The sequence below is a fragment of the Dermacentor silvarum genome, chromosome 9 (genome assembly GCF_013339745.2).
Source record: "Dermacentor silvarum isolate Dsil-2018 chromosome 9, BIME_Dsil_1.4, whole genome shotgun sequence".
Taxonomy (NCBI): Eukaryota; Metazoa; Arthropoda; class Arachnida; order Ixodida; family Ixodidae; genus Dermacentor; species Dermacentor silvarum.
This window is the reverse complement of record NC_051162.1, coordinates 25,776,616-25,786,760: the sequence shown is the minus strand read 5'-3', so window position 1 is coordinate 25,786,760 and position 10,145 is coordinate 25,776,616.

The following is a 10,145-nucleotide window of genomic DNA, read 5'->3' as shown; positions in this document are numbered from 1 at the left end:
CACTTGTTCGTCGTCTGCTAGCCGCATTTTTGTTTTCTAAGCCCATGCATCCTGCATTTTAAGATTTTTTTAAACATCTGTGCTTGAACAGAACAAGACAAAAAAACTTGTATATCTATGGGGGCGTGTCTATTCGTTCCCTTCAAAGTTGTTGTGCATGCAACGCCGTATATAAAACAACCAAACATCTTTCGCAGCCGTTCATTCTGTCGCCAGATCGTATTATGGCTAGGGTTCCCGATGATGAACGGCGCTCAATTGTCGATCTTTCCCTGAAAGGTTATTCCCAGCGGTATATTGGCACTTTAGTTAATAGGCCCCTGAAGACTGTGAACAGGATAATTCAAGCCTACAAGTATGAAGGTCGCATTCAGGATGCACCCCGCGCGCCCCGCCCTAAAGCTACCACAGACGATGAAGACGCCCTCATAGTTGCAGCTGCTGTTCGTAACCCTTTCTTGCCAGCCCCAGCAATACGCGAGGACTTGGATTTGGACGTTTCGGACACCACTGTTCGACGTCGCCTGCGAACTGCCGGCCTTCGCAGTCGCGTCGCAGCGCAGAAGCCACTACTAACGGCGGCAACAAGGACGCACGACGGCAGTTCGCTGAGCTGCACGAAGCATGGACATCAGAAGAGTGGGGTCGCGTCATCTTTCGGATGAGTCGACGTTTTCGACGCGACAAGACCAAAGATTGCGTGTTTGGAGACTACCAGGCACACGGTGAGGCAAACTTCCTGCTTTGAAAAGCAATTGTTTTAGTTAACGTCACAATGCCACGCAGGAACGACCCGGACAACGTGCAAGGTGTTTTCTGCCAGTGGGAGATCGAGTGTGAACGTGTGGGGTGCTGTTTCAAGATATGGTTTAGGGCCCCTGCAACGTATACGTGGACACTTATCGTCGGAACAATACTGCAACATTTTGAACAATGTGCTGTTGCCATATGCGAGCAGTTTATTCCCAGACGGTGATTACCTGTTCCAACAGGGCCGGTCACCGATACACACGGCGCGGGCTGTCAAGGAGTTCCAGGCGGAGCAGCACATGCAGCTACTGGAATGGCCTCCGAAGGAGCGGACCTGAATGTGATAGAAAACGTGTGGGGCCGTCTGAAAGCTTCTTTGGCAAGGAAGCCCCTTTATTCCGCGACTTCGGACCAGTTGTGGGCGCAAGTCAGCAACGAGTGGGAAAGGCTGAAAGCCGATCGGGAATATGTTCGATCACTTTACGACTCGTTACCGTCCAGAATAGCTGCAGTCGTTGCTGTAAGTGGTCACATGACTCGCTATTAGATTTGCTCATGTTTTTATATTTGTTCTCATGGTCTTGTTTAACTTGAATTGCAAAAGTGCAATTTTCTTGAATAAAAAGTTTAATAATTATCCCTCTTACACTCACTTTTTTCCTTCACGCGCCAATCTTCAATCCAGATGGACCTTGAAATGCAGAAGGTATCAGCTCAGCGAACAAAATATGCGGCTAGCAGACGACGAACAAGCGTATCGATGACGTGATGCGCGCGGTGGAAAGAGTGTTTCGCAAAGCACATGCTGCGCATGTGCAATGTTTCCAACGATGGCTGTTACGCGGCGCTGATAGTGCCGTCGGCCACGCGCTCGCGTGTTCACCCTAACAGTGCTCACCGCTGTACCTCACAGAATCTCGACTGTTTGGTGTACTAGTGATGCAGGAATGAACTCCGGTCTTGTTCAGTGCATAGTGCACATAATCAATTTCTCAGGACGCGTGAACTCCGACGAGAACTGCGAAAACACCCGTGTACTTAGATTTAGGTGCACGTTAAAGAACCCCAGGTGGTCAAAATTTCCGGAGTCCCCCACTACGGCGTGCCTCATAATCAGAACTGGTTTTGGCACGTAAAACCCCATAATTTATTTTTTTTCCGACGAGAACTGTCAGCGCTTGCAACAAGAGTTTACTTACGCTGTACTGCGCACAACAGTAATCCTATCCATGCTTGTCGGCTGTCTGTTTCGTGCATTCTGTTGCGAGTCGGTGGAATTTCACTGCTGGCATCAACCCCTTCGTGTGTACATTGCTGGTTTGGGATTCAACACAACAGTATAACTACCAGCCTTCCGTAGGGACACAATCGCAAACAAGAGACGTTTCGCGCGCAGACTTATCCTGCGCGAGCATGGCCTAACCGGCACCTGAAGGGAAGCGGCGGAAATGTATACCGGAAATTTCGACCCCCTGGGGTCTTTAACGTGCACCTAAATCTAAGTAAACGGGCCTCAAGAATTTCGCCTTCATTTAAAAAAGCGGCTGCCGCATTTGTTGCTTCAGAATGTGGCCGCCACATTCTTGCCCAAAACCTCAGAGAGTGTCAAAGCCTTGACAAACCCGTGAAAGTTTTTTTCCATATGCAGAAATGATTCGCTGTAAATTACCAACCCAAACGGAAGCGCCCAGGAATGAAATTGTGATAGTAGCACCGGTTCCTTAATTATGTCCAGTGCGAAGCGACGAGAACAAAGGGTGGGTAAGTGGGGCGGGGGGGGGGGGTGCGGAAAAAATTTCGAGGGGTGTTTGAACCTCCCCCCCCCCCCCCCCCTGGCTACGCCCCTGGCCGGCACCGCAGCAACAGCGGGTAGCCGAGAAGCGCTGAGTCTACGTCCACGTTACCGGCACGCTAACTCGCCGCACGCCGTTTGCCATTCGCGGGCCGCCGGTCGACAGCGGTTTTGCTCGCAAGCGGCGAGATTTCCTTGCCGTACGTAGAGAGGATGAGACCGGGACTCATTTGTGCGGCAGCCTCACCGCCGCTGATCGCTCGACGGCGCCGATATCGTTCGCTAGGCCTTCTCCGGTTCCCTTCAAAGCTAAAGCGGACGGCGCTACGAAATGAATTACCGACGCTCACAAGGCGCAATATTTCTTATCGTTGTTATCGCTCTTCGCAATAGTTGTACACAAAGAAGAAAAATACGCTGATATAAGCGGCGACGTCGGCTGCGATGCGAGCACAGCCGAGCCGGTCGTCTCCCGTCGGTAGCCGTGCACTCAGCTGCAGCCGATGTTTTCGTTACCGGTGGCGGAGGCGCGCAAGCTTCGCGGTCGTCGATTGGCCTGTTGATCGTGCAGCGGGGGGGGGGGGGGGGGGGCGCCGGCCGGACTGCCGTCTACTTTGGACACCTCTCGCGCGGCAGACTGGAGGCCGGTTCGTCGTCCCTATATGTGCCGCTAGCATCATGGCTAGAGTGGACGAGCCTTAACCGGAAGTAGGCAGTGTTTTGAGAAGCGCGTTGGCGATGACGTTTGTCACGTGACATTTCGAGCAGCACTCGGCGAGGAGGGGAGACCAGCCGACGAGGAGAGTAGCGAAGGAAAGAGCGAAACGAGGGAGGGCCGTTTTTTCGATCATCAAACGCGCGTAACTCCGCTATTACGGCACCATTTCGAAAAATTCTCGCGGCTACGTGTTCGTTGTAGACTCGTGCACAAGTGCAACGCCAGAACTAAATTTCGACCTCTGGGTGGTTTCGGGGCCCTTTAAGTCACAGCAGATGGACCATGGGGGGCGGGGGGGGGTAGGCTGATGAATTCATCCACGAATTCCAGAGCAGCATGGTTACCTCTGAGTTCTGCTACCAACGATGACGTAGAAGGGGACGTCGTGAACTTGATGAGAATAGAATTCGTGGTAACTACCATGCAATTGGCTGAGCTTTTGGGGGAAACGGTATCGTCCCTGTAAACGTGGAGGCGTTCAGTGTGCTTTTCATGCAGTTATAGAAGTACGGTTTGTTTGAGGGCGAAAGATTACACATTCGCTTCCACACGCCTTGCAAATACACACGGAACTCGCCGTGGTGGCTTAGCGGCTACGGAATTGGGCTGCTAAGCACGAGGTCGGGGAATCGCAATGGCGGCAGCATTTCGGTGGGCAAAATGCAAAAACGCTTGTGTATCGTGTATTAGGTGCATTTTAAAGGACCCCAGGTGGTTAAAATTATTCTTTAGTCCTCCATTACGGCGGGCATCTTTATCATATGGGGGTTCTGGCATGCAAAACCCGAGAATTTATTTTAACTTGAAATATGCAAGCCTGCGCGTTGGATATACCTATGCACAGACCGATTGTACGTAGCGACAGTGAGTGCGCATGTCATGAAGCTGCGTCTTTTGAACTCCAGCGACATCGAGCTGGTACCCACACACATGTTCAAGGTAAGCTGATGCATGTTCGGCTTACCTAATGACATCTCTAGGCTGAAGGTGAGCGTGTTGTGAAAAGCGAGCAACCTTGCATGGTGTGTGCGCCGTTTCCCTTCACCCCAGCGGGCGAACCCTCGAATTCCCTCCGTTTCATCCGACCCTTCTTCAACTTTCTTCCTGTCGACTGATACGGTCTCACGATGATTATGACAATGATTTATTGGCATCCTCTTTGAAATAGCACGGTGAGAAATAGTCACCTGCCCTGCTTAAGGTTATGAGGTATGCTAGACATGTTTTTCATCCTAGCATTTTGTACAATCTCCTCAATCTTATTTCTCTTTCTCAAAACTTCTGCATCAAGCGTGTACCGCATTCTATGCCTGTAACGGATCTGGTCATGTCAATCCCTTCCCTGCTTTTTTCACGCCAGTACTTCTAAAGCGGCAACGTGGCGCCTTACCAGGAAACTGGCATGATGAACATAGCGTGACGTATGTACACAGATTTCCGCTGCAGCTCGGCAAACGACACTTTCGTGTTAAAATGTGCACTCAAGGGACAAATAAACACTTGGCCTGAAGAACTATTGCAGTTGATATGAAGACTACACAAAGTTGTTAGGATTTTGGTGGTCCTAAAACGGGGATTAAAGACATGGTTTTGCTTACGTGATGACTGCACGTCATCAGCGGCGGCAAAAAACTGCAGCTTACGATGAAGCGGTGCCTAGTTCAGAGGTTCGTAAATGAAGGGAGTTTGACGGCCGCTATGTTTCTGCTTACAGATAAAGATGAATACGTCTGAGGATATATTCGAAAAGAAAGCCTTAATATTACAAATTTATTTTATTTCTGCCTCTAGAGAGTCGCCCCCACCGTATTGCGTGACTATAGCGCATCCTGTTTTGGTAATATGTGACATTCGCTAAACTTCCCGATGAGCCCCTAACGCAGCAGTGTAATGATGAATGTACAAGTCCAATACATAGTGAATACTATTTTGCAGGTTGCTGTCACCACGTGTTATGGCAGCAGCGGAAAGGGCTGATCATATGGAGAAGGAAAGCACCACACTCATCGCCTCTCTACAACGTGAAGGAAAACTAAGCTTTAAAGAAATCTGGACGTTCGTTTCTGACTTCACGATGGCGGGTTCTGAAACGGTGAGATTTGCAAGGAACTTGCATGAAAACATTTTGATCATTTATTAAGCATTAAATATTAGCTTTGGAGGGATGCACCTAATCGTTAACGATTTAATGATTTGAAGTGCTGTGAATCAACGGGGGTGGGGGGCGCCACAACAATATTAAAGTCTGGAGGCCTATGAATACAGCACGGTTAGCAATAATCTGAGCTCAAGCTTTCTATCCACCATAAGAGATTAGCAACAGAAAATTACTTATGAATGTGTGGAGGAGAGCAAGGTTGTGCCCAATGAAGGTATTGTATTGGCTGAGAAGTGTCTTTGTTAGGTCGAAAGTGTGGAATCGAGTAAATAAATTAAAAGGCGGGGAGTTACACCCACTCCCCTTAGTAAGTACTCAAGGAGAGAGCCTGGAAGATCAGGCTGGTTGTCTGGGCGAACACTTTGATTATATCTCCAGTGCGTCCCACTACACACAAGCATTTCTCAGAGTCCAAGAACGCGAAGAGCGACAGCCCCTAAAACGTAAAGGTTCATCGAGTGAGGTCTACAACTATCCATTTACTTTAACTGAACTGAAAGCATCCCTCGCTGGCTGCAATAACTCTGCTCCAGGCGGTGATCGTGTCATATATGAAATGATTAAGCACCTGAATCCTGAAGCGCTGAAAACACTCCTGTATCTTTTCAATGTCATGTGGGCGCATGGATATATCCCGTCCTCGTGGAAGGAAGCTATAGTCATTTCCGTGCTTAAACAAGGGAAAGACCCGTCCCTAGCCAGCAGCTACAGGCCAATAGCGCAAACAAGCTGTCTGTGCAAACTATTTGAAAAAATTATCAACATGCGCTTAATCTGTTTCCTTGAAAATAACAAATTACTAGACCCCTTCCAATGTGGTTTCAGGGAAGGTATGTCCACAACAGACCACCTTGTTCGCATTGAGTCTTTATTAGAGACGCTTTTATACATAAGCAGTTCTGTCTTTCAGTGTTCCTCGACCTAGAAAAATCTTACGACACGACATGGCTCTACGGCATTCTCCGAGATCTCTCTGCGATGGGTGTCCGTGGCAACATGCTAAACACAATCGAAAGTTACCTGTCTAACCGCACATTCCGCGTAAGAGCGGGCAACGCTTTGTCTAAGTCATTCACCAAGAGACCGGTGTGCCACAGGGAGGCGTGCTTAGTTGCACACCATTTATGTAAAAATGAATTCCCTTCACACAGTTCTATGCACAATGTTTTATTACATTATGTCGACGATGTGCAAATAGCCTTCAAATCATGCAATATTGCCATCTGCGAACGGCAAGTGCAGCTTGTAATAAACAAATTGTCCAAATGGGCAGATGAAAATGGTTTTAAAGAAATGCCAGAAGAGCACTTGCGTACTTTTCACAAACAAGAGAGGCGTCACGCCAGTCCCAACTATTGAAATCAAAGGAGATGCGCTCTCTGTAAGCAGCGAGCACAAGTTTCTTGGAGTACCTTAGATTCAAAACTCACGTTCCTCTCATATTAAGCGTCTGAGGGCAAAGTGCCTGAAGACAATGAACCTCCTAAAGCTTCTATCGCGCACAACATGGGGCAGTGATCGAAAGTGTCTCTTAAACCTCTATACAGTCTTGTCCTCTCAGGCCTTGATTACGGGTCTATAATTTATAATTCAGCAACGCCAAGTGCATTAAAAATCCTAGACCCCGTTCACCACTTGGGCATCCGTCTCGCGATTGGTGCTTTCAGGACAAGTCCAATCCAGAGCCTCTACGTAGAGTCGAATCAGTGGTCATTCATCTGCAGCGGTCATACAGCAGTTTCACATATTTCCTGAAAGTACAAGCAAACATTGGACATCCTTCTTATTCAAACTATAAATGACGTGACCGCTGCCACACTCTTCCATAATCGACCTGCCGCGAGAAAGCCATTCTCTTTGCGTGTGAGGAACCTCAGTCAGGAAATGGGTGTTCGCTTCTTGACAATGTCCTATGGCTCCAGAGAAACTGTGCCACCGTGGCAGTGGCAGCTCATAGAGTGTGACACATCGTTCGTAGAGGTCACTAATACTCGTGTACAGAGTTTTACACAGACGCTTCCAAGTCACATGCGGGGTATCCTATGCAGCCATCGGTCCATCGTTTTCGGAATCCGGTGTACTGCACCCGGAGACATGTATCTTCACGGCTGAGGCCTATGCAATATTATCGGCTGTAAAGTATATAATGAAATCAAAACTTAAAGAGACTATCATATTTACAGACTCGCAAAGTGTTGTGAAAGCATTGCAATCACTCTGTAAACACAAAAACCCTGTACTTAATGAGCTATTCCATTCTGTGTGAAGCGTATATACCCAGCATGTGATTATAGCTGGGGTGCCAGGTCATAGAGCATTGAGGGTAATGTTCGAGCAGATAAATGGCCACATCTGTTACATCTCAGGCTATTAACCCTAAACTGCTGTTCCTGCAACAGATTTGAAGCCTTTCCTGCGAAAGAAACTGCGAAGCCACTGGCAACGCTTATGGGACGCTGAAATAAATAATAAGCTTCACTTCATTAAACCACAGTTAGGTTTCTGTCGTCTCAGAATAGGACATACATATGGCGCCCACAATTTTTTATATTGGTGATGAACCACCAACCTGTGGTAGATGTGGTGAGAGGCTGACCGTCCTCCATGTCCTCGTGGAGTGTCGGGAAGCCGAAGCGAGAGAAGGAAAACGTTTGCGGTAGCATACCGCTACAATATCCCTCTGCATCCCATGCTATTTATTGGTTAAGAACCGCTTTTAATACAAAGCAGTCCTCGATTTTTTGAATGATGTGTGCTACATGTTATTAGCCCAATAAGTTCGTAGCACATCCTCTCTCCAGAGGATGTGCTGTGATAATTTTTTATAGCACATGCCTCCAGGCCTTGTAGTTGAAGGGCTCTGTTTAGGTAGTAGTGCTTCTTGCCAATTACTGTATCTTAAATATTTTAAATATATTATTCTTCTTTCTCAATGCATTCCTCATTTCATAGTACAATCATTAGTCATGCCATGATTTTAGTACATATATATTTTACGCACTTTACAGCGATAATTTAGGCCCCTTTACAGCCACGTTTCATCTACTTCTCAGAATTCATTGCTAGACGGCACATTCACAAACACTGGCATGGCGCTCTTTGGCCATAACTGGCCCTTGCGCCATAAAACACCACACAATCATCATCATCTTTGTTAGGTGGTCCAACGAGCGCATAGCCGTAAGCTTTAAGGCATCAGTTTTAAATTTCAATTTTATCTTCAAGTACTTTGTGCATAATATTAGTTTCAGCCGGCTATAAATTACAACAAATATGTCACAGTTTCGCCCTAAGGGCGAAGCAATGAATGCGATAGCAACACAGCAAGTCATACGAAGTAAGGTGAGCGGCTTTGGTAGCAATAGACTTGTAGTAAACATGAGCTGATTAAGTAAGCAGGGTGCTGCGGCGTAAGTAGACCGACATGAAGAGAGACTCGATGACCACGAGGAGGCGCGTGTGAAACGGTGGTGTTGATGACAAGCGCTTCCCGTGGGCAGCGCGTGCGAAGGGACACACCTGTAGCGCTGCACTGCCGACCCGGGCAGCATTGCATGTGTAGAGTGCGTTGGAAAATGTGGCACGACTATTACTAACTGAATGAACAAGCGTGGTGTGAGCGCGCACAAACAGACATGAATAGATCCACTGAATGACTGCAGACAACGACTGTCAAAACGCTGGCAGCAAGCGCATATATACGCCGCAGCAGCGGGCGAAGGTACGTGTGGTCGATCGCTTCAACGGAAAACTGAGCGGCGAAAGCACGGCGCAGAAAGGTCAGACGTGTGGAGATAGAGACGGTGCGGACGAGCGACGAGCGCGGTTGTGGCAGCGTAGAAGTGCGCCCCCCCCCCCCCCCCCGCGCTCCCTCCGGCGCTGGCTTCCCGCTTCCTTGCTTGCGCGTAGGTGATTGAGTGCGTTCGCTCTCCGTGATAGCGCGCGTCCCCGCACGCTTCCGCTCGGGCATACGGCGCGCGGCGAAGATTTTATCTATAGGGAACCTCACGGCGACGGCAAAATCCGGTAGAAGTGTCCATATAATTGCTATCGCAATAAAATAAAGAAAGAACTGTCAGCCCTTTCACTGAGGTGGAGATGGAGACCAGCGAAGCTGTATATGATGGGAATTGTGTATTTCCAATTGTGACTATTAAGATGTGATGGTGTAATTGGTTACTTGAACTATTAAAGAATGAGAAATATCTATGATGCGATGGTTCATTTATTTAGTGACCACAGGGCCATGACGTTATGGTCACTACGGTACACCGCCAAAAATGTACCGCAAAGGTGGCACGTTCTTCATAAACACGTCACCAACGCCGCGCGCGTTCGGTGCGAACGCTGGCAAAACGCGCCGCCGTCGACAACAGTTTGCGCGTTTGTTTGTGTGATCACACAGAACCGCTGCCGAAACGCTGGCCAGGTGACGGAACGGCTAAACGCCGTTGTCGACACTGTTAGTGGAGAGGCGGGCGAGAGCCCAGAGAAGTCGGCGTAGAGGCCGCCAGGGCTGTGCGCGTGCGCCCCAGTGGGAGAGCAGGCACGCACACGCAGTCTAGGCATAGCCCACCGCTCCCCATCCAATGGGAAGTCGCTTTTGCTGGCTCTCCGCCATGCGTTCGCTCCCCGTGAAAGCACGCGTCCCTCGCCTTCGCGGCCTTTGACTCGCACAAGTCGCGCTTGCTCTCCGCCGTGCGTTCGCTCCCCGTGAAAGTTCGCCT